Source organism: Protopterus annectens, chromosome 13.part0 (genome assembly GCF_019279795.1).
Source record: "Protopterus annectens isolate FY-2018-M chromosome 13.part0, PAN1.0, whole genome shotgun sequence".
In the NCBI taxonomy this organism is placed as follows: Eukaryota; Metazoa; Chordata; order Ceratodontiformes; family Protopteridae; genus Protopterus; species Protopterus annectens.
Window position 1 is genome coordinate 1,129,234,414 of NC_056747.1, and position 26,766 is coordinate 1,129,261,179.

Sequence of the window (26,766 nt, forward strand, 5' to 3'; positions counted from 1 at the left end):
ATGGTTCCTCTATCCATACTATCTTGTAATGTAAATCGCATTACAGATACAGACAAAAAGGTATGAAAGCTGAATTATATTAAGAATTGCAGAGTGTAAACAGTAATGCTACAGGAGACATGTTCAGAAAGCAATAAGAGTGTGAATTTGACAAAGGATTTCAGGATGAACATTTAGCAGAATATCAGGACAAAGGAAAAGGGGAGTAATAATACTGATTGGTAGAGGGTCCCCAATAGCGATAGAAGAGAAAAAAACAGAAAATAATGGAAGATATGTGGTAGTAATGGACTATTGGCAAGGGAGCAGAATTATGATGGCATGTATTTACTTTCCACCAAAACCTGCTATTATGGAGCTTAAGAAACTTTTTGGAGAAATAATCAGTGTTCAGCTTAAGACATTTTTCAGAGAAATAATCAGTGTTCATCAGGGAATATTACTTATAGGTGGGGACTGGTATGTCATTTGCAATAATGAGGGTGTGTCAGATGGCCCAAAAGGGGAAAATATAACAAAACAGAATACATTTCTGAAGAAATTAGTGAAACTATTTGGTATATAAGAAATGAATTCAGTAGTACATATTATTCCCCAAGGTACAATAAATTGGATAGTCTGGATATTTATTTTATATTTATGTTATTTATATTTGTTTACCTGGGTAGTGCACTGGTCTCTATGGACTATTTGTAGGCACAGCCTGGGTGACTAGGATCACAAAAGAAATCAACAAAACATATTTGCAGATACAAGGATATATACATATTTATGGATGAAAAAATATGATGCAACATTTAGCTCAAGAAGCAGTTTACAAATAGAATTATGCTTCAAAGAGCTTTTTCAACAAGATGTAGCCACAACAACTGAGATGGCTTATGCTACAGGGATAGCAGCATGTCATTATATAGAAATGTGTATGAAAACATTAGACGAGGCAAGTGAGAAGAGTTGCAAGAAAGGATACCATGGGGAAAAGACAGAGAAATGTAAAAAGAGATATGCAGAGGGAATAGGAATAGAAATGAGAGAAGTATGAGAAATGCAAAGAGAAGAGGGAATTAGGATGAATGAGAAGCAGTAAGTGAGGGGGATTAAAAGATTAGATAAGGAAGGATGAAATAAGGATAAAGGGCTGTAAGAGAGCTGCAGATTTCATGTAATGTAACCGCTGTGAGTGCAGCTGCACTTTGGATGAAGACATGTTCCTTGAGCTGTTGCCTGAAGTCCAAGTACATTTGGACATCTCTGATTGAGAGTACAATGGACACCTATAGTTTAGGTGCTAGGATGGAGAACGCATGGTCAGTGCAACGACGTTTAGTATTTGGAATTAGTAGGATGGGTTGAGATTGAGAGATACCACTGAGATTATATGAGGGAGATTTGATGAAAAGAGTATGAGTGAGAGGGGAAGATGTCTGAAGAGAAAGGGCTTTGCGTGAATTATTGATCCTAGTAGGAGGTTGGGTCTCAGATGTGCTGGGAGCCATTTAGCTTTGGCGAGAGATAGGCAGTGGTGTTAATTAATGGGTGAGTTAGTAAAGAAGTGACAGATTTTATTAAAGATGGTTTACAACAAAACCCAACATGGCTTCCAACCATGCCACAGCACAGCTACAACTCTATTATCCTTTACAGACACTGTGAACAAGGCCAGAGATGCAGGATGCTATACAGCCTTGGTTTTTCTTGATCTCTCCAAGGCCTTTGACACAGTGACTCACCCCTTACTACTGAACCCACTGTCTAACTTAGGCTTCTCACATAACACAGTAAAATGGTTTCAGAGCTACCTCAAGGATTGTAAACAAGCAGTGAAATGGTCCAATGAGCAATCTCACTTTCTGCATAACCCTACTGGAGTCCCTCAAGGCTTCATCCTCGGACCTCTGCTCTTTAACATTTTCACAAACAACCTTCACTCTGCCCCTCGCCCTGGAACTATCATTCAATACACTGATGATTCCACCATAATCTGTACTGCTCAATCACTACCAGAACTACTTTCCGAAACTCAGCAGTCATTTACTGCAGTTAAATCCTGGCTAAGAAATGCTTATTTCTTAATTCAAAGAAGACTAAACTAGTAATTTTTCACCCCAAAAACACCACCCGTGTCACTGATCATTTCAACATCCTTCTACCTGACAACACTGTCATAGAAATAGTGCAGGAAACCAAACTTTTAGGAGTTATCAGGAAACCAAACTTCTAGGAGTTATCATTGACAATAAACTGTCATTCAACCCCCATATACAGTGAAATGTAAAGAAAACTTATCAAAAACTATGACTCTTATATAGAAACAAACATTTCTTTACTGCAGTAAACAAAACTACCCTTGCAAAAACATTTTTACTTCCCTGCCTTCTTTACAGTGCTCCTATCCTAACTTACAAACTTTTACCCTAATCAAGATGGAACAGTGCTACAACAAAGTTGCAAAGTTAGCCTCAAACTCTAAATATCACGCACACCACTCTAAACCACTAATAGAACTGAACTGGCTTGAACTCCCCAACCAACTTGCCTTTCTTCGACTATCTACCTTGCACAACCTTATTTTAAAGTCTACTGGCTGCCCTGCACTAGACATCTAGTCACAACTTACACACCAAATCGATCCCTATGATCTCAAAACCCACAAGAAAACCAGGTCACCCTCTGTATTCATACTCTGTTTCTATACTTTGGAATTCACTACCTCTAGCTACCAGGTCTATACCTGGCCTAACCCATTTCAAAACGTCTTTAAAAAATCATCTCAAAAATACATGGCTGTGCTCCTGCATAAAGCCTGCCTAATGCTCTGCTCTTCCGCTTCTTCCACATTAGTCCCATCCTCCTCTTCTGTCACATTTCACTCCCTCATAGTCTGCAAGATCCTAAAGCTCTCCTAACTTCTTCTCTGTTTCTATACCATATCCTTAAGCTACTCCTCAGGCTGTATTGCTTCTAGTCTTCTTAACTCTCTCATTATCTCTCTGCATCACTAACTTTCCAGCTATTATTTTACTAACTGAAACCAACATTCTATTTTTTCATGTAGTAGAATAGTCAGTGTCATACATTGCACTACCTACATACTACTTTTGGACACTATCTACTCATAGGCTATGTATATGGTGAGACTGACTATAATTGTCTATAATGTTTTAACTCTTTAGACTTGTCTAGATGTGCAGTATATCTTGTAACATCTTGTAACATAGTTTATGTTCTTTCAACTTATTTGTGTATAATATTTCTAATGTCATTTGTATTGTATTGGATTATACTGTATTTGTATTGTATTGTATGTACAGCTTTTCTCCCCGGGCCTCTGCTGAAACAGGAAAACAGATTCTGTAGACCCAGTCAAACCACCCTGATAAGAAGACATCAAATAAATAAATAAACGTGGTGGCATTTTTCTCTGTGGCTGCAACTATTATGGGTAGTCCATATTCAAGTTGAGACAGGAGTATTCCTTTGCCTATGTCAGCTGTGGCTCAGACAAAAGATGTGAAAGCTTGTTTGCCCAGAACAATAGTGGGCTGACCTTTTTGCGTGTGTTTTGAATGTGTACTTGAAAGTTAAGAGATTTGTCTAACCAAATGCTAAGGTATTTGAAGGATGTGGTAGTTCCTATGGTGGTATTGTTAACATCTTTAATATTAAGGAAGCTGGGTGCTTTGCCTGTTTTTTTTTTCGGTTCCAAATAGCATTTCTTTTGTTTTTGAGGGATTGATTATAAGTTTCTGGCCTATTAGCCATTGGTTGAAAGTTTGGAGGTCATTTTCGAGCAGAGTTTGTACAATAGAGTGAGATTTGTTTGACCTGTATATGACCATGTCTTTTGCATAAATAATTAGATGTATCTGAGGGTGATCAGATGTGAGTTTGTTGACAAATATGAAAAACAGTGGATGTACTCATTTAATAAGAGGAGCTGTTTCAGAGGAGGTAGTGGTGCCTACTTTCACCCTGAATAATCTGTTGGTGAGGAAAGACTGTAAAATTATTATTGTTAAAATGTTTTGTAATACTCTGGTGCTTTTCTCCAAAGGCCTCCACTGAAAATGGATTGTTACCCAGATGGATTTTCTTTGTAGTCAAATGGCAATAAATAAATAAATAAATATATAAATCTACAAACCAAAGTTTTGCATCATCACTAATGACAGTTTCAGTTAATTTCTCAAATAGTAAGTTATGATCAATTACAGCAAAGGCTTTTATGAGGTCAATAAAGACAGCTCCTGTGAGGTTGCCCTTGTCCATGTTCGATAACATATCATACGTAGGTGAGTAGAGGGCTGCTACGGTGCTTCATCCAGACCAGAATCCATGTTGTTTCCTGCATAGAAGATGGTATTGATGCAAGTAAGCAGTAATTTGATTGTAGATTGCTTTTTCTAATATTTTACCCAAAGTGGGAATTACTGACAAAGTGACATAGAATGGTATTGTGAAGCAGTAGTTGTCTGGGGTAGTTATGAAATAAGAGTGACTACTGTTGTTTTCTATATCTGAGGCATAATCTTATTAGTTAAGCAGAGGTTGTATATGTGAGTGACAGGGTGGAAGATCCTTACAAAGGTAAATGAACCAAGGGACTAGGTCACTTTAGTCTGAGGGAGTATCTATTTGTATTTGGTCCATTTTCTATCTTTTTGGTTCTAATCTTTTTGAAGTGGAATAGTGGAATGTAAAGGACAGGATTTGGGCTATGGAGGCGGTGGATTTATGTTGTTGCTATTGATGATGATGATATGTGGCATGTTGCTGAACACACTGATGAAGTCAGTGCATGAGAGTCGGTTTGAGGTGGTGTTAGATAGGGCTTTGGGGAGTGCAATTGTGTTTAGTTTTTCAACCAGTCAACAGGCTGATTTCTCTCCAGAATCTTTTGGGTTTCGCTAAAAGTGAGATTTGTTTGCTTAGGTAGTGGTTGTTTTTAAGTCTGTGGATGGATTGTTTGGCTAGGTTGAGTAGTGAGATTTATCTGGCACAATATTTTGTGTAGGGGTTGCATTTCTAATTGTGCCATGCCGCATCATGTAATTTGAGGAAGTGTTTGAGTTCACGAGATACTCAGATTTGTTTATGTGGTTGAGTAGCCTTTGTACCAAGGGGAATAATTTATATTTCAATTTAAAAAAAAAGGCAATAACACTTTCAGTTCCTAGTAAAAACAAATCATACCCTCAAAAACAAGGACAAAAGACCAGGAGATATCCACATTATATAAATATTTATTGAAAACTTCATCAGATAGCTTTCCTAACAGTCACACATTGCAGTTATACACATTTTTAATCATGTGAATCTTATCTTAGGATCAAACTTATCTCTTAATTTTTTGAGATAACTAATAAAATTAATTTCATTATTTAAACCTTTGCCTATTTGCATCTGGTATAACTTGAAATATATATTCTAAATAGTCCAAACATTCTTCCTTACTTGTGATCAAACACTATCTATAACAAAAAAATGTTTTAAAGCCATTACAGTTTGTAATATGTTTATACAATGCATTTAACACATTTTGTGTTTTAAAAATGTTCATACATTTTCTCTTTCAAGTGATGAACAGCTTTACCTGTATAGAACTATTGACACTTCGGGCACACTGCCATATAAACTACAACAGTTGATTCACATATTGAATAATACAAATTTGTATAACTTCTACCTGTGTTTTCACAAAATACATCAATTCCTTTATTTGTAAACTTACACATACTACGATTCCCACATGGATTAGTATCTGTCAAATTAACCCTCTTTTGCTTATTCATAATATGCCCTCTATCATTCTAGAATATTCTTATCTTTTATATACAAAAAGGGGTTCTTCACCTAACACTTTTTATAGTTTGGGAGTAGCTGATAAAATCTGTCAAATCTCTTACAGCAAATACAATTTGCTCACTACTGATACTTTAAGTGATGTACATAGCAGTTTTCCAATAATTTGATAGATAAGGTGCATTCTCTGAACAAAGCCCAGAATTGTGTAACAATTCTTCTGGGTATCCCCTAACTAAAAATCTTTCTACTAGATTATCTAATCAACTTGTTTCTGATCTTCATTAGTTGTTAACATGGTTATTCAACATTTCATACTCTTAACAACTTATGTTTTTGATGAATATGATGAATACTTCCAAAATGAAAAAAATAATTACTAGTTACATTTTTAAAATGAGCACATTCTTTAATAAAGTTAGTGTCCAAAAATTAATTGTTTTTAAATTGTAATTACTAGTACATTTTAAGAAATAAACTAAACTATTAATTTCAATTATAAATTTGTGTACTGTCCATATTATAACAAACATCAGTAAATCTACCTTAAAATTTTACTAACTTAAAACTGGAAATCTTGTATAAATACTCTATTTCCTAATAGTAATTATACAACGACCCCCCATTAATATTCCAAAATGTGCACGCTGATTGGTCAGCGTGCACATTGTAAATCAAAGACTTATACTAATGGAAAAAGGTCCAGTCGCCCAGACTTTTTCCATTAATATAAGCCTTTTTTTTTTCTTTCTTTTTTTTTACAGCAAGGGAGAACGCAAGATCTCAGTTGCTTTTTAGAAACTGTCTCGCTATGTTAAAGGAGTTTAATATAGCAAGACAGCTTTAAAAAAAGTAACGGATATCTTCCTTTCTCCATTGCTTTTTTTAAAGCTGTCTCGCTATGTTAAATGGGTTTAACATAGCAAGACAGCTTTAAAAAAAGCAACGGAGATTCTCCGTTAGTTTTTTTAAAGCTGTCTCGCTATGTTAAATTCCTTTAACATAGCGGACACTTTGTAAAAAGCAACGGAGATCTTGCTTTCTCCATTGCTTCCACCCACAGCTCTGATGTACTGCATAAGCATACGCATGTGCAGTACATCAGAACTGCCGCAGAATACCAGATAGCTGTGGAAGGGCAGCACAGAGGCATTATACAATGCCATTATTTAAGAAAAATAAGTATTTTTTTTCTTAAATAATGTCATTGTATAATAACAATGACCCACTTCTGGGTGTGGGTAATGCTGACTTTACCACGATTGTCTTTGTTTGGCCACTCGGGCTTCGCCCTCATGACCAAACCACACCGACCGTGGGTAAATCCAGCATTACCCACACCCAGGTGTGGGCTATTGCTTAAATAACTCATTTAGCAACATTTGGAACCATGGTAGCACTCCTATTTTACATACTTTTTTTAAAAATAGTCTTCTTCAAAAAAAGAAAAAATCTTTACTTCAATACATATTCAATGTATTTAGTAATAAATTTTATTACTTTTATATATAGTCTGTCTTTTAATAACATACGACACACTCATTCATTACTTAAATCTTGTGGAATTACAGTATGTAAGGATTTCAAGTCAAGTGTAACAAATGTAAACCTGTTACATCTAGTGATGTAACTTTCCCTTTAAAGTTAAGTTTCCCTTAAAAATGGCATCTTTAAAAAACACTTCCTTAAGGCCATATAAAAATAAATTGGAAATAGTTTCTAACTTTGACCCTTTGAAGATACAATTGGTCATAAAGGTGACTCAGAACAGCCCTTTTGTATTTTAGCTGCTGTGTCTTTCGGCTTTTCCCGGTTAGGGGTCGCCACAGCAGAACTCCGGTCCACTAATGATTGGCAGTTGATTTTTACGTACCAAGTTGCCAACCCTGACGCACAACCTTCAAGGAAGGTACGCCCTTTTGTATTTTAGGAATACTAAAAATAACTCCCAACTCTTCAATTTTAAAATCTTCAAACATTTTTTCAGTTATTTTAACTTCTAATAATTCAGTTTTGTGCAACCAACTGTTAATCATTCTAAAGGACTGAAGCACTTCTCAATTGTTCACAATTTTGTAAAAACTTTTCTTGCCTAATAAAACAGTCATTTTATTAATATAATCCTTAGTGTCCATAACCACAGTAGCCCCACCCCCTTGTGCCCTTTTGTTACACAGATGGTCTTGTCAGCTGATAATGTTCTTAAAATCTTTGTCTTGTTTGGAGATAAATCATACCATCTTTTACTTTTAGGCTGTTTTAAAATCTTCCTAATGACCTCTGCACAATTTGACTCAAAGGGATGAATAATCAGATGTAAAGCAGGTCTGAATAAACTTAACTAACAGTTTATCATGCCTCATATACAATTTTGTTGGAACAAAAACTTTAAGTTCAGTTTTCTAGTGTGCATTTTTAAACTGTTCACAGAGTCTACCAAAATCCAACTGGAAGAGGCAACAAGAATGAAAACGTTTTGCAAAATAAACTGTTCTTTTTTACTCAACTTTCTGTGGGATGAGTTATAAATTTTAAAACTTAATGGCATTTTTTTCAATTGTTTTTCATCTGCTTTTCATGGCAAGGATAGTTTAAAGTAATTTGATAGTCTTCTTGATTGTTCCGGACTACTTGCTCCCATGTTTTCTGCTGATTTTGATAGTCACTTTGATATACATCCACAGTTTGGGGAAGTGAGCAACTCAGTTGAGAAAACACATTCATTTTCTTTTGGCCTGTCAATAGCATGTTCTTCTCATTTTGATAGTTTTGCATTTTCAAAAACCTGTGAGAATGCTTTGGTAGTTGCTATGTACCTTCAGTGGGTGGATCAACATATATCCAATAACTATTTCAGATCATGTGTGTGTATATATATATATATATATATATATATATATATATATATATATATATATATATATATATATATAAACTGACAGTCTGAGAAAATGGAAACTCATTTTACGCATAGTAATATCCAAGCATGGAAAATGTTATTAGATGAGGGCACCAGTTAAGTGGGATAAGCTGATCCTATGAATAGAACAAGATGGATTATGATTATCTGATTTGAGCTACACGGTTAAGGCTCATATACATAACACAAGCAGAAGGTTACAATTCAAAATGCAAAGGAATGAGGAAACTGGGGGTGAGTTAAAGAAATAAGGACAAAGTGAGATTTTGGATGCAGAAACTTGAGGAAAATAACAACAATCATAAAAAGAAATTATGTTCTTACCATAACGTTCCATCTGTGTTGTCAATCTTCATTCATTCTTGACTGTTGGGTTCCAGTTCCGACCCTCGGAACATAATCGGACGTTATAACAAGCTCACTCCAGCCAGACACTCTCAAGCCAAGGCTATCCATACTGCTTCTCTCCCTCAGATTGAGTTTTGCCCTTAAAGTAGAAAATCATGGAAAATTTGTCTGAGTGACAACCCTACTAGGATCTCAGGACTAGCTCCGAACCTCCAGGAGTCTTTTGGAGGGGGTAGGAGGGATGAATGTAAAAAATTAATGAAGATCAGCAACACAGATGGAACGTTATTGTAAGAACATAACTTCTTTATCTGATGTCAATCTTCATTCATTCTTGCCTGTTAGAACAGAGTCCCTAGCTACTTTAGACCCTGGGAGGCTCTAGGGAAGAATATTCCTGAGTACCATAGAGCCAAAGGATGCTTTTCCCCTGGAGACCAGATCTAATTTGTAAGGAGTGATAGAGGTATGGGGAGTAGCCCAAGTTACAGCTGCACATATGTCATCCATAGAAGCTTTGGGATGAAAGGCTACTGAAGTGGAAACAGATCTGTTAGAATGCACCTTAATTTTTGTTGATAAGTCCAGCTTATTTTGGCTGTAAACAAAAGTAATGCAATCTCTCAACCATTTTGACAGAGTAACTTTTGATACTGGTTTGCCCAGTCTAGTACCTGAAAAGGATAGAAACAGTTGGTCTGATTTTCTAAATGGTTTTCTTCCTTCCAGATAAAAATGTAATTGTCTGTGTATGTCCAGCAGATGTAAGCAATATTCTCCCTTGTTCGAGAAATTTGGGAAAAAGACTGGTAGATCAATCTGATACTACTTTAGGGAGAAAGGAGGGATTATTTCTTAGTGAAACTCTCTCCTTGTGAAAAATGATATGCGGATGTTTAATACACCAAGCCAACAACTCTGAAATTCTCCTGGCTGAAGTGATGGCTACCAGGAATAGAGTCTTCCAAGATAAAAACTTGATATCACAGTGGTTGCTGATATATATAAGAAAGATTAGCACTTAGCTGAGAGCACGGCTGACGGGTCTAATTTTCTACGTGGCAAAAGAGATCTGAGGGGAAGGGAGAGAGGCAGTATGGGTAGCCTTGGCTTGAGAGTTTCTGGCTGGTGTGAACTTGTTATAACAGCTGAGTTGGTTCTGAGGGTTGGAACCCGAATCCAACAGTCAAGAATGAATGAAGACTGACAACATCAGATAGAATATTATATTCATAAATTTGCAGAAAGTATTCTAAGAACTAACCTAACAAGGGAATGGAAGAAGGACATTTTGCCAGTAGGGATGACTGCAAGTAGAGGTACAGAAAATAGACAAGGGGGTTGGAAATTACTTGAGAAAACATGCAAATGAATCAAGATATTGGGAACAAATAACTAGAGAAAGATTAATAGAGTGGGATGAGGCCAAGAAGTAGTTTGGACTGCAGGCTAAAGACTGCCTTCTCTACCAGGGATTGATACTACAGTATAGGCAAAGAGAAAGGGATAGGTGAGTCCTAAATGAAAGACCTGGTCTGGTAGAGTTTTAAGTTGAGTCTGTAACAGAAGCTGATGTGTAAAAAAGGGATAATTAGTAGGGCATATAACATACTTCATGATAACTATAAGAATCAATCACAGGAGGTTAGAAAAGATTAAATAGCTCCAAAGTATGCAACAAAGTCAAGTAGGTTTAGGATATTTGCTTGGAAGTGTTTGCACAGGTATTTTTATACCCCATGTAGACTTCAAAAATGTTTCCTCAGGAAGATAGCAAATGTTGGAGGTGTGATGAGGAAGAACAATAACTGGAAACATATTTTTTAGGTGTGTAATGAGCTGACAGAATTTACAAATTCCCTACAGAATAATACTACATTAGAAATACTGGGGAGTGAAATGGCTGTAACTGGGGAAATTATTCTTTAGAGCTGGGACACAGGATCTGAACTGAATAGGCATTGTAAGGCATTATTAAGTTTAATTATATAGGCTACCAAAAAAAGCAATTACAAGAAAATGGAAATAAAAATGCAAACCAACTGTATTACAGTACTGAATATTGTAAAAAAGATAAAACAACTGAAATTGGCATATTTAGAAAAGGGAAGGAGCAAAGTACAGAGAAATGAAAGAAGTCTGTGGGAACAATACATTCAAAATAATATTCAGAAAGAGGAGGAGTGAGGTATAAGGGAAGACAGGAAATCAATTTATGTAATGTTGGACAAAAAAGAGTCCTTGTAATGAAAGAAAAAAAAACAATAAATGTAAATGAAAAATGTTTTATTTTTTATTAATGTATGTGTGCCTATGTTTTAAAAGATAATTTCACAGAGGTGTTTAAAAGAAAAAAAAACATGGCAGGGGAATCATCTGTCAAATTCAACAAGTAATCACATAGCCATGCAAATCAAATTCTACATAATCATCACAGATGAGAAATCTGTTACCCAAAATGTACAAAAAGTATATCATATCTTTCACAAAGCAAATTTATGTGACAGGTAAGATACTGTAAAACCCAATGTGGAAGTGTGAATGGGCCACAAAATAGGTATTTCTTCCCAGAAACCTGGCTCCCTTACAACAGATCTCTGTTTGTATTTACTTTGCAACAGGGGGTTCATTTATTTAATAAACAGCTCTTATTTTAAATCTTACGTCAGTCAAAAAATTCAAATTGTATCAATATTGCTAGCCTGTCAGTACTTTAAATTGTTCTAAAATAGGTATGCCCTTACGAGATGATTGTAAATATCATTGTGTTTCAGTAGGTACTCATCGTATTAGTCCCACACCCAAATTATGTTCCCAAGCTTTTTGGATATCACAACACTGGAATTACATGTAGTGTAGTGACAGATGTGATGTGCTGAAAAATGAAACCTTTCCTGAAAAGAAAATCATGAACTGCAAGTATAATTAATGATACAAGAAATACTGAAACAAATTTAGTTGATATCACTGATAGTATGTATCAGTAGGCAGAGAAAAGATACTACGTGTAATTTAAACCATGTCAAACCTGATATTAGCACATGTACTGAGCAGAAGTACTCAAACAAAAGTAAATGCCTTAGTCTCCATTTACAAGGATTTACTGTAAACTGCTGACTGCTTATGCAGGTAGTGAACAGGGTAACAATATTGCTGTCTGCATGAAAGCTTGTCATTTCTGTCTGGCATACTTACATAAGAATATACTACCAAATGAGTCAGATCCTGTGAAATCTAAGCAGTGCTGTGTAAGAAGCTTGCCAAGAAATCAGAGATGTCGCACATTCATGTCTGTGACTGGCTAATGTATAAAGATGAGTATATGGGTGGTGGACCATTTCTGCAAGAATAAAATGTGGCATAACTTACTTTAAGCATGCCACACCATTTTCAGCATAGGTGTGAGTGTGTCTTCGGATGACCTGCACTGACTGATTGACAGCCAAGTAAAATCAGCCATTAGTGATTAATTATGCATGCAGCATCATGTTGTCGTAACACTAAAGTCATAGAAACAGTAAGATGAAAATATATTTTTCATTTATGTACATTACTTTTACTAATGCCTGATTACAGCAAGGGGGCTGTCATCCCCCAACACACCCCTAGTCTATTATTGAAAAAAAAAATTAACATTTGAGAAATAAAAGATAAAGAGGATACACGTTTGTATTCTAACCACAGTTAGAACCACGGGGGGATGTCAGCAAAGGACAACACTTGTGACAGGAGGTCAGTGTGAGCAGAATGTGCTGCTGTATATCCTGTACAGTGCTTAAAGGAAGTTATGCCAAGAATGTGCATGCCATGAAGTTACCACAGAGATAGATCCAGAAAGCCCCGTTTATTATGTTTGTTGGCTCAAAGTTCCCAGATACTCCTTTGCAAAAAAAGTGATTCTATCGTATGCAATTGTATTATGTATGCAATATGCTTTACCTTGAGGAATCCAAGTTCACACTCCATGTAAATCCTAAAGTAACAACATGCCTTGCTGGGTTGAAGGCTGCCATGATGGTTAGCTATTTATCTTACAGACACAAGGTACAGGGTTTGACTCTTACCTTTGAGGGGAAATTAATAGTCTACAAAGCCAGCTAGCCTAGAACTTACTGTAATGCATCGATATGGGCTTTAATCTAGTAAAATATTTACTCTGTGACTGTGAAAATTGCAGACATAGTACATTGACTCTGTGAGTGGGTATTCATCAGTTTTCTAACTTCTTGGTTAAGCAATATGCCTTTTACTTTGTTCAGTTGTACAGCAGCTGTTGTGATTATGAAATTTCTTTATTGACATTATTTGTGTCTTATCATTTAGGGCATTACTAAAGGTGGATCTTTGTTTATTTATTTGCATTTGTTAACTAGGGTAGAGCATTGCTTCCCATGGACCTTTTTCAGACTCAGCCCAGGAGCACTGTCTGGTTAAGGTGCTTGCTCAGCCACACTAGTAAGCAAATGGAGGTTGAGGGAACTAAACCATAGACCACAGAAAGTATATCATTAACAATTCATAGCCTTAGTGCTCTAGCCAGATTGACTGATTGACTGATATGAGATGATAGGTGGATTGAACCATAGGGGCCTTTTCATCCTTGACCTAAAGTGCAATGACAACATTAAAACAAAATAATTAAAAGGTGGTTTAAACATTGTTGTAAAGTCAGAGAAAGACAAATGGAAATCTGAGTATCAAAATTCTTCAAAAAAATGAAGGAAACATTAAAAGCTGTAATTATATACACACCAAAACTACAACTACTGACTATCTTGAAATTATAACACTAATTAGATAAAGAGAAATTCACACATATCTGATTAACAAATAGACTGACAAGACAGAAGTAAAAAAATGCAGTTACTAACCTTAAAAAGTCCTGAGTCAGGAACCTAAGACCATGAACTTTAGGCAAAGAAGCTAAATGGCTCCCTATTAGAAGACCGAAGACGCATTCTTTCGAATGCGTCTTGATCGAACTCAAAAGCCTGAAACGGCAAAATATCTAAGCGACTCTTAAGCGAATTCTTTCCCTGGGAAAGAATTTGCTTGGCTGCTTTGTTACTTTGCCATTTTCTGCACTGTAATGTGGTCTTAGAGTTGGTATATTTCCCCTATGGAGGGTGTGGGGGGGGCGAAGCCCCCCAGTTAATTTAATGTTTAAAGTGTTTTATCGATTTTTTTGTTGGAACATCGATTTTCTTCCCTAGGAAAAAAAATCGCTGTTCTGACAGTTCAAAATTGTAAGCTTTCACTTACATAGGGTCGATTAATCACTGTTCACTTTTTTAAGCATTCGGTGATCTAATATAGACCCGGGTAAATTTGGATCAGTTAAGTCTCCCTGCCAATTAGTTGATAAAAATAGTAAATTGAATGTAAACAATCCGGTTATAAACTCTAGACATTTAGCATGATGACCAATTGTGAGCAAGTCATCCAACAGGTTATCAGTGTATTCTTTTTAAAAAGCCAGCTTGACTAAGATACAGAAAACTATTAATGTGTACAACAGACCTACTTTTTTCTTGTTATATAGTGTTTAATACAGTGTCCCAGGGATTCAGAAGCATTGCGTCTGAGAATAAGGCCAAGCCAGCACTATGTACTATGTATATGTGATGAGCCCAGAGTCTCATTAACAATGCATGTGTGCAGGCCAGTGTGTGTGTGATGATTAGACCTGTTGATCTATTACAGAGAAATTCATTAATGAAGGAAGTAAGGTAAGGATGACTAAGGGTGAAGGGTAGAGGTGGTAATAGGGTAACAAAACCAGAGATGGGCAAAAGACTGCAAAGAGAAATGATTAATGCATTAGGGATGCAGAACATAATAGAAAAGGAGGTATGAGACATACACAAAGATTTGAAATTTAGAGAATGGATAGGTAGGATACAGAAAATATCAGGACTCACCAACCTACACCAGCCCTGCCATCATTAGAGTTTGATCAGTGTACCTATACTATTACTGCAGATATAATGAATCTCCTATTCAAACCTGTGGGGATATGAACTATCAACTTTGTCTAGTTACACTCTACCCAGCACTTGCTGGGCATTGTGATGACACAAGCTAATGCCACCACAGCCATGAAAGAAATATTGAGGATGATCCAGATTGTGCATACTGACCTGTGGGAGTGCATGTCCAGTATGTGAGATTTCATTGATAGACAATCAAATACTACTCAATTAATATCTTCTCCTGGTCATCTAGCAAGGGTGAGGGGCCATCCTCACATCCAGTCATCTGGACATCCACAGATGTTAGCTAACATGGCCATGGACATGCACATTTCCAATCACACAGTGCTAACACTTCCACAGCACCAACTATGTGAAGATGTCTGCTCCCAGAAGAGGGCATCCCCCGTAGTTGTGACCATCATCATGCTGGTACTTATCCTTTGAGATGTCATTTTAGTTTCATAGTTTCATAGTATAGTACTAGGCTATCTGCCCTGGGGCATTTGTAAGCCTAGCCATAGTGATGTGGCTTTTGCCACCCCATGAAATGGTACAAAAATGTACAGAATAAATCTAGAATACTGTGCCTCTGTCTAGTAGTGACACAATGAAGGTCCCCTTATATAATAGAATTAGTTTACTGTGCCCTGTCTAGCAGTGACCCAGATGTGACCCCTGGGGTAAATTTTTGATCTCCCATCCACTCATCAAGATTTCTCTTGAAGAGAGTTAGTGAGGGGCTCTGCCTAATATGAACTGGGATCCTATTCCAAAGCATGGGAAGCCTTTGGGTTATGAATCTATCCCTCCAGCATGTCCTATTCATACTTGTGCTGAGGTTTAAGTCTTTAGCTCTCGTGGTCCTGATGGATTTGGATTTTTTGAGGTGGAGCATGTCCATCAAATCCTGATTGGACATGGCCTTGTACGTCAGGCAGAGATCATCCCTGAGCAGGCGGTATGCCACTGAATAGAGCTGAAGTTTCTTTAGTCTGGCGGAATAAGACATATTTTGGAGACCCTTGATCCTTTTGGTGAGGTACTTCTGTGGTCTCTCCAGCTGTTGCAAGTGCCGGGTGAGGTACATACCAAATGGGGCATTGTACTCAATCATGGGTCTGATGAGGGAGGAATATAAGGGTACAATGACATCCTTGGATCTGGATGTGAATCCCTTCATGATGAGGTGTGCAAGGTAGAATGTTTTTCTAACCACTTTGGCAACGTGGGTGTCAAATGAGAGGTCGCTGTCTACTTGGGTCCCTAGGTCTCTGATTACTTTTTCCATACTCAGTGGGTTGCTGTCTATGTGATAATTTGTGGGTACTTTGTTTTTTCCAAAAGGGATGACTATACATTTTTTTGGCATTTAGTTTAAGGCCGTGACTACGGCACCAGTTGTCCGTTTCAGTGAGGCCTTTTTGTAGGATGTGTGTGTCAGCTGGTGTACCGACTATGGCGCCTAGTTTGCAGTCATCTGTGAACTTTGTCAGCCACAGCCCTCCCATGTTTGCTTTAACATCTGAGAAATAAATGCCGAACAAGAGGGGTCCCAGGACAGATCCCTGTGGGACACCACTTGTGACTGGCTTTGAGTCTGACATTGCTCCAGCGATTTTAACTTTATGGGTTATGTCCTCTAGCCAGTTTGCAACCCATCTAGTGACATAGGGGTTTACTTTAAGCTGTTTAGCTTATCTATGATGCCTGAGTGGGGTATTGTGTCGAAGGCCTTAGCCAAGTCCAGGTATGCTGTATGGACTGCTTTGCCCTCATCAATGGCTCTAGTGACTGTTTCAAAAAAGTCAACCAGGTTTAAAAGGCAGGATCTGCCCTTCACAAAGCTGAACTGGGTGGGGTCAAGTGTATGTAGGTCCCCTATGTCTCTGCTTATGAGTTCCATAATGATTCTTTCCATAGCTTTGCAGACCAGGCTAGTTAAGCTTATGGGGCGGTAGTTTCCAGGGTCTGTAGAGGCACCCCCCTTGTGGAGTGGGACCATTGTTGCTGTACGCCAGTGTACAGGTACATAACCCGAAGTAAGGCTAAGATTAAATAGCATTTTTATGTGTGGGTTTAGCTCCTCTTGGAGTTCTCGTAACACGCACCCGGGATACCGTCAGGTCCCATTGATGCTGTGTTTTTGCTTTGTTTAGGTGGTTCTCACTTGGACATCTGAGATGACAGGGAGATTACAGTCAGCTGGGATGAGTATTTGTTCATTCGGGGGTGAAGGAGGCGAGAAGTTTGCACTGAACCTGTCAGCCAGAATGTTAGCAATATCTGTGGGTTCAGTGTATTTTTTGTTGTTGTGAACCAACTCAGAGCATATCTGAGGGTTTCCGCCCAGGTTTCTAACATAGCTGAAGAAGGCTTTGTGGTTATCTTTAGTGTCCTTAGCTATTTTTCTCTCAAAGTTTGCCTTGGATGTTTTTATGAGAGAACGTAGTTTTCTGCTAATGTTGATCAGAGACGTCTTCCCTTCATGGGATTTCGCTCTGACGTGCAGTAGCTTCCTTCTTTTGTTATACAATTTGTTTATGGCTGAGATCATGTAGCACACCAGCATCTAGCCATGGTTGTGGTACAGCCAGTGCAACTCCTGGTACAGCCAGCCCTTGTGGGTGGAGGCATGCATGGGAAGCTGAGCCCTTTGTCATGCATGCTCTGGGCCTGTTCAGTAGGCCAAAACACAGTTCTGCACCAACTACTGAGGCTGTGTCTTTGCAGACAGACACACACACACACACACACACACACACACACACACACACACACACACACACACACACACACACACACACACAAAACCACAGCCTCAGTACATCATACACATCCACTGAGCCCGATCTTCTCGACTTTAACCCCTCCATACCAGAAGTGACACTTCTCATAAAACCACTTTTCTTTTTACATACATCTGCACTCACACTCACACAATTTCCTGTGAAAGACATGCACTCCTATACTCTGTTTTCCACCTGTATAAATAATGATAACTGTGCCATGCCCTTTGTACATTGTTGCTTGGGTTGTTTATGTCTGATGGACAGAGTGGCCAGACTGTGCATAGGTAAGCACAGCATGCATTATGTCAGCAACAGTGTATCTACTTGACTCTTGTGTAGCTGTATTGTAAAACCATGAGAAATCCACTGCCTCTTTGCTAGAGCTACGACATACTGCGCCCACCACCACCATCTGACATGATCATTCCCCTACTGCTAACTCCTCCTCTTAATCCTTGTCTGTCGCAGCTTCCACCGCCTGTTGCACTGGGAGCTGTTGGCTCTGCAAGATGCGACTCTGCTGTAACTGCTTCCTAAGTATACTGTGTGACATTGCATACTCACAGTCAGTATTTTCGCACCTATGGCAGGGTCATACTGCAGTACACCACCAGATTAATCCAGACAGACACAGCATGCCTTCAGCAGTCAAAACACATGCTCAGTAATGTTTCTGGTTTGTGATAGTGCACAGTTGTACTCCTGATCTGTTTGATCGTGTGGATTTCTGACTGGTGTCATTAGCCAGGTTTCCAGGGCATATCTGGCATTGCCAACAAGATCCCTCTATGAGAAGTCATATCTCACAAACCATTGATATATGTCATGTGTGCCATATGAGGGTGTCAGGAAAACTGCCTGGGTGCCTGCACACACATTGTAGATGATACCATCTGGCGGTTGATGGGAGTTATAACATTTATGACTCATGTACCTCTTTTCCAGTTCATCCAGTAGGGCCCTTATTTCAATTTGCATACAACCTATGGCCCCAGTACATCTGGGAAACAGGCTACATGATAGAACTTCTGCATGGCATTTATTCTCTCCTCTGGAATATGTGGGGATCACATGTGATCCCCCACATACAGAAGCATGGCATTGAGAAACTGATGGAGTATTCTCAAGGCAGAGATACCCACACTGTGTCCCCAGTTGTTTGCTGAAAGGTTCTTGTAGCTAATATATAGATAAAGTGACACATGCCTTAGTATCCACTGGGATAGGTACTCCACAATTCTCACAGAGCTGCAGCCAAGGTCAACGCATTCCCACAATTTGTTGCATGGTGTCTCTATTAACATGGTCCTGGTGTAAAATGTGAGTGTTGTGGAAATGTTAAACACAGCCTGATAACCTGGTGCCTCCAGGGATCAATGTCATGCACTGTTGTGCACAGCAGCTGTGACAAGATACTCCTATAGATACACAGCTACTATGGCTGTGGTTACCTCTAGCATAACTCCACAGTGTACTCCATCTGAACATTGCATATGGCTCAGTTCAAATTTATTGTGGGGACAGCATCATTGTGTAGCATTTAAACATTTTTTAATCACTCTACCTTTTTAATTTACCTCATTTTCATACAAGACACCTCATTATAAAGACAATAGCATATAATATGGTTAACCACATTATTTAACTTAGCTATGTTATGTAGCTTGGTTTTCTGAATTGCACACACTATGCTTGTGGCATCTTGTTGCACAAATTTGCTTAGTATGATATAGCAAAGTTTTCTGAATTTGGTTTTCCTCATACCTGATTTGAACTTTATTGATGAATACTGTCGTATCTGACAAGTATGACTTCCTGCTACAACCCATGCTAGGAACCTCCTAAATATAATCATTTCCGAAATTACTTGCATTTTTAATAAAACTATAATATTGCCACCAAATAAAATCAAAAGCTGTTTAAATGTGTTTATAATACAAAAGCACTGGCACTAGTTTGTTTATGCCAGTTGTGATCCCACTGCTGTATGCAGTTTCTGAATATAATTTATATTTGTCTGTTTACATCTATCTGGTTAACAAGCAGAGGTGGGTAGAATATCTATGACTTTAATGTCTCAACCAAAGAAAAATGATTTCACATCATGACAGCACCTTCATCATTAAACTGTATAGTTTTATTAGTAGGTACCAGACTACATGTCTGGGTATGACTAGGTGTCCAAGCTCTCTAACCATTCTAATTAAGAGACAGTTTTACCACTAACATCTGCTGGTGGGTGAAAGTCAGTATTGTAGAGTCAGATAAAGCTTTAATTATTAAGCTGAAGAAGTGCACATATCATCAAGAATGAAGAGTGATTGACCATTTTAGCAGTTGTATAGCTATTTCTTTGTGAGGTGGGCTTTCTGCCTGCAAAGGACTCCGACTGGTAACCTCCTACAAGGAGTGGCACTTGAAAAGCTGTCTATGCAACTGAGCTGAAGAGCTAAAAGCGGTGTCACACTCCATCTGACGCAGAAAGGTGCACTGATGATTCAGAAAGAGGGCAAAATAAAAAGAACCACCACCCCCCCAGCTGCAGTCCTTGGGAAGGAAATCTGCAGGAAAGTAAACCAAGCAAACAGAAAAGGTAAGGAGAACAGGGAGCAATATAAGCCTGTGATTTTCCTTTTGATAAATCAATGTAGCTTTTGCTTCTCATTTAGAATTACTTTCTGTGAATTGAGTTGTATTTTACATACAACTAGATAAACAGTAAATGAATTATGATATGATAGCTAGAGGTGGGCATGCCTTAGAACAGACTTCTTCAAATTATAAATGTTAATTTTAACTTGTGCAAACTCTTTGGTGCACTTCTGGAGTTTTTTTTGTATGTTTTTGAAATCCGGATGTTCGGTGTGACTAAACAACATGAGCACTTTTAAGTAAACTGAAATAAAATTTTCTGTTCAGATGCATCCCTTGATACATCAATTCATCAAACAGAATTCATTTTGAATATAATATGCGAGAGACCAGTATTTCTGCAAGATCGTTGAATACCACAAATAGGACAATTTTCCCTCTTTCTCTAGTATTGTGCAATCTTGAAGTTGATATATTTAATTTCAAGATGAGTAACCCATGTAAGGGGTGCAGGGGGCCTGCCTCCTTTACAAAAACATTTTTTTTAAATACTTCATTTTTTAAATAGTTTTGTTTGATAAAACGGACTTCAAAGATGTCACCTTTTGACTATTTCTCATAAGCACACACACACACACAAACACAAACACGTGTGTGTGTGTGTGTGTGTGTGTGTGTGTGTGTGTGTGTGTGTGTGTGTGTGTGTGTGTGTGTGTGTGTGTAAAAGAGTATTATTTAGCAATCCCCCTTAAAACTAATAATTGTTGTGCAACAGCTGACTGTATTTTGTATAATTTGATAATTAACACACCACATCTAAAGCAGTGTTGCAACTACCCTCTTGCTTATAATAATATATCACATATGCTAGTTCTTGAGGACTTTTGACAATTTTAATTTGTTATATGAATACATTTTTGTATAGCTACTTATGTGAAAAAAAAGTTGCTATCCCTAGTTGGATGTACATGGCCAACATAAATAAAAGTACTCAGGGTGAAGCCAGTAAAAATGTTTTAACTTGAACAGAACAGCAAAATTGTAGTTCCTACTTCCCTAAAATAGTGTCTTTAGGAATGGATTTGCACTACCTACAGACCAGTGTGGGTATATGGGTAAAAAATATGTGCAGAGATAGTTTGTGTCATAAGGTATAGGAGGAATGCCAGTGTAGTAGAAACACATCACAGAAAATAGGATGTAAGACTCATCGCTATAAGCAATGACTTTTAAGTGTAAAAGGTAGAATATACACCCCTGTATGTATTTATTGTAACTGGCGGAATTTCTTGAATTCTTATGCGTAGTTAACATGCAAACTACACACTACTTTGGTTGTTCTTATCAATAAGTGCTGAAGCAGGAGCTGTCAGAAACTGTAGTTGCCACCTTTTTAGATTCTTACTGTGCCACATTTCTTATAGAAATTTTAGATTATGCAGGAAGGACCACGCTTGCAATTAGTGCAGGCTACTTTTTTATTTTATCACCAACATTAGATTTACTAATGTAGAATATAGTCATTTCTGTTATTTCATATTATGTTAAAGGATTTCAGACAGAACATCATAGATCTTTTCAGTATTAAAAGAAAACTTAGAACATGTTTCCAAACAAACGTTGTCATAGTCACTGTTACTCATATTTTTCCATGGGACACAACAGCCCAGATCAGAATCATCCTTTGAAAAAATGGATAATTGATGACCCTAGTAGAAATAATGGAAGGGACCAGGAGATCTAAAACTGGAAAAAATGGATGAAACTGTGTCCCGTTGAAGTTCTTTCCATGTTTCTTTTTATGTCTCATATCGCTATATTTCATGTTTAATGCTGATAACAGTGATTCAAATATTCAGGAGGGAAATATTATATATGAGTGAGTGACCCACTCAGACTGGTGAGTGAAACTCACTGGGCACAGACCATAATTGGAGGGTGGTAAGATTCAAAATGGAAACCTAGAAAATGTTAATTAACTAAGAGTGCTGGATACATTGGATGCATTTTCAATAGAATGACTGTCATGCAAAAGTATGACTGATTTCATAAAAAGGTTGGACACCTAAAAAGGTAGGGTGGGATGGACAAAAGGAGATGGGAAATCAAATGGGGGAGGGGCGGCTGTGTGAATGACAAGCAAGTCTTACAAACAGATACATTTAGTAAATGTCTCATCATTAAATACCAGCATATCTGAGTCTCGTATCTGTGTCCTGTAACTGTCAGTGGTACTCAATACTAGTTAATGACTAGTCCTGTTTTGTCACCAGTGGTACTCTATACTAGTTGATGACTAGTCCTGTTTTATTACCACTGGTACTCTATACTAGTTGATGACTAGTCCTGTTTTATCACCAGTGGTACTCTATACTAGTTAATGGCTAGTCCTGTTTTATCACCAGTGGTACTCTATACTAGTTAATGACTAGTCCTGTTTTAGAACCAGTGGTACAGTATACTAGTTAATGACTAGTCCTGTTTTATCACATTCATTATGCATAATCTTTTGTATCATATTACCTTTACTGTTAATCAGTCCCCCACAGCTACCATTCATTTTTCAGTAGTCAGTTGTGTTTAGCTTCCAGAATCTGTCTAGCATACTATTAGCCCTAGTATCTATATAACAACCTGACTGCATTTGCCTAAGATTCATTTTCAGCCCTGTGCTGCATTCGATCTTACTGTTTCACAAACATTGCTACTCTTCAGATGTTAGCTCTGTGATCTACGATAATGTGCGACTTTAAATGGCTGGAACCCACACTAACCTGTGTAGCCATAGTTTACACTTAATCAGTACATCTGGCCTTTTTGTGTTATTCCCTTTAAGAAATGATTCAATTTAAATTACTCCTATTACCATTAGCATTGTTTCCCATCTCTAAGTACTTTTACCTTTCTGTGTGAGTTTGTTACTGAAAATTGCACACGTTGTTAAAATAAGAATGAGCTTAGTGGCTGAATAATTTAATACCTTCAGAGGATCAGGGTTTTGATTTCCATAGTTTCTTAATCTCTGCTGAAAATAAATGCACTTTCCTTTCAGACATTATTATATACATACTTGTTTTATACTTAACAATAAGAGAAAAGTGTGTCTTTCATAGAAATAAATTTATGTCATAAAAACATGCTAAGTAAATCAGTAGGGCATTTTTTCAAGGATTATTACCTTAAATACAAAATATTTACTGACTGATTTATCGTATTAAGGAAAAATTCAAGGAAACTGTAATTGAAGGAAACTGTTAGAAAATCGGTGAAAGATGGAACAAACCCAACATTAATCTTATAGGTAACTTGGTGACATTCAGCAGCAGTGTTTAATCTAAAGAAAGGAAAAAGAAGTAAATTATAATATGCAGTGGTGAATATTTGCTCTAGCTCAAAATACCTAAGAATACCATAGTACTTCACATGTACTCATTTTTTGAAAATATCAGTGAAATAATGGAAAATGTAAGATTATAATCAAATAAAGTTTAAAGTCATACATTTCTCAATCTATTTACTATAGTTAAATGAAAAAATATATTCTGTATTGAAGGATTAGTGTAAAAATAATAACCAACAAGGATCTAAGAAAATGTTTAAATTAAAGATAAAAAGGATATGTATATGGTATTTTCAGTATTTATAATTAGACTTGCTAGACCATCCCTGACAATACAGAATCAAATCATTTTCAGGAAGGCATTCACTGACTTCCTACTCGAACCATTCACTGGGTGAAATTCATAAACTTAAAATCAAGCTCTGCAGTAGACATTTTCTGTAACCTAGACCCAACGTGGATCTCAGTTTGTAGTACTGCCTGCCTATGTGATGAATACATTAGAACAAATGACTGGTGGCATATCTGTGGCCTTGACTATATATGCTCTCACTGGTCCCACTGATTAAAGCATGTGGCAAAGTCATAGGTGAACAATAGTATGCAAGTAGATCTACAGCTGAACAAAGAACCATGTATGATCACAACAGATACAAGCGGGATTATTAAGTCAACAATACAATACAACAAAACAACATTTGTATAGGTGTATTTCAACCTGCAGTTTCCATCCCCCTGTACCTCTAAATATACAAACTGCAAAAATCCTGCAAACTTGTGAGTAAGGTGAAACTTTCCCATTACAACAATTCCACAATTTCTTTCTTTTTCTTCCTTTTTTCTTTTACTGCATTTTTTTCTCCAGTGAACCTGATTATTGGCTACCACCGGTGCTTCTCATTCACCACATCTACCAGGCTGTCATGACACCTGAGGACTTACTCTGGCCCATGTTCTGGGCTGGTCAGGAGATTGAGGTATCCCAGTACAGTGTTATATTGCTGTCAATGGTTTTTGTGCTTAGGCCCTAACTACCATTATCCCTTTCACATACTTGCATTATGCCAGTGCACTGACATGCAATAAGGATGTACAGCATATATTCTTGTCTCCATGGCAACTCAGCCAATGCCCTCTGTCTAATCTCACTTAAGACGATGTCCCCTTATGCATCCCCAGCCTCCTGCAGGGATCTAATATGGTGCATTCAGGTGTGCACTTTCCTTCCAGGATAAGCACACCCATCCATCCCGTTATGCCACAGAAACCTGATTTTCTAAATGAACCCAGGTCACCTAGCCCTAATTAAACAAATCTGCAATTTTCATTAAATACAACAATAAGTCTTAAAAGAAACACAGGAGTCAAAAAATAATTGCCATACCTATTTAGTCTAATAATGGTATTTACCATGTATCTCTGCGCAGGCAGTACATAACCTCATGCAATGTATGGGAGTATTCTTATCTAGGGACCCCTTTCCCTTCTCCATCTTTGTATAGAGTAGTGATTATTGCCAAGATTATCGCAGAGAATGAGTTTGTTGTACTCAAACATAATGCTATTGCTTTTACAAGTGTGGGAAGTTTCTGTTTTGATTTTTGTGGTTTGTGCACCATTTCAGGTAGTGCCTTGCATCTGTTTGAGGTAGTGCCTAGGGTGACCCCACCCTATATAATATAAACTGTAATGTAAGGCTTGCTGTCCAGGTGTATTCCTCTGTCCTCCCATACTATATAATGCAGTGTTCACTGATTATGGTAATCCCATCTCAACTCCCATGTCTTTTAAATTCTCATTGTGCAAGTGCAGACCTCCCACCCACACACACACACATACGCACTTTCCACATTGCATAACTTGGTGCTTTTCTGGCTAGGGCAATCCCCTCCCACCTTCTATGTCTTTCAAATATTTGTGCAGGGAAACCTCTGCTTCCTGCCTCATACACTGTATAATGTAATTCTCATTCTCTTAGGGCACTCCCTCCCAGATCTCATGTAACTTTAATGTTCACTGCTTATGGATACTACCTCCCCTCCAGCTTAGTGATGTGCCAAAGGTGCAACTGTGAACCACTGCAGTGAGACATGCATGCACATGAAGTAGCAAGCTAATTTATGAATACGCTTCAACAGAAGTGTATTATCATGTTGTCTGCATGCCATTAGGATAATATGACACAATATGTCTGGCATGGATGCTGAACAGCAGTGAGAGGGCTGCCAGTCACATGGGAAATGCCCAGATATATGGCAACTTTCCTTCTTACAGCACTAAAAAAAAACACACTGAGACTTTACACTGATGTAGACTGTAAAACAGTATTGGTTGTGGAAATTTTAACCTATGTGTTAGTGTCGCTGTGGCAGAATTCATGGGTCCATTCTTCCAAGTGAGTATAGATTCATATGTAGGATTCACAAGGACCTTTCAAAATTTAGAACAAGGTTAGGAAGATGCATAAAAGATTTACGGGCTGCAAAACCAATGAAGAGACAGTTGTGAGATAATAGCATTTGTTGCACATATATAAAGGTCTCAGACATTTTTCATAAAAATTAACAATGAGTGTTATGAAATCAAACATTTGATTACATGGTCTACTGACTGGGTTAAATATTTAGTACAAAGTACCCTTGTCTCTTTTTATGTAGAACTGATATCACTTCTGTTGTATTCCTTATCAGGAAAACTTAAGTAAAGTTGAGTGTAAGAGAGAGGCAGAAATCAATACTTGTATATGAATATATCAAAGAACATTCATACACTCACTGTCAGGCTCATATGAATTGAAATATGCTACCCTCTGACCCTGAGTGATGGACAGTTACACGACTTACTTGACAGACAGGAATACCTGTGGCTAAGTAATACAGGAGCTCTGTTATCCAAAGGATTAAATTAAAGTTTTTAAGCATTTCCATGACTGGGTCCTAAATTACATATCAGTTTACAACAGGGATGGTCCAAGATATTATGTACCGAAAATGTTTAGAA

General features: G+C 37.5%; 1 protein-coding gene across 1 annotated transcript in view; it reads left to right on the top strand.

Moving 5' to 3' along the window:
* Window positions 1–20,317: 20,317 nt before the first annotated feature.
* The window catches only part of LOC122788407 (protein FAM237A-like), a 109,019-nt gene continuing 102,570 nt past the window's right edge, over window positions 20,318–26,766 (top strand). Inside the window, exon 1 of the mRNA XM_044055479.1 lies at window positions 20,318–20,427. The gene's annotated coding sequence lies outside the window, so the exon portion shown is untranslated. The remainder of the gene's footprint in view (window positions 20,428–26,766) is intronic.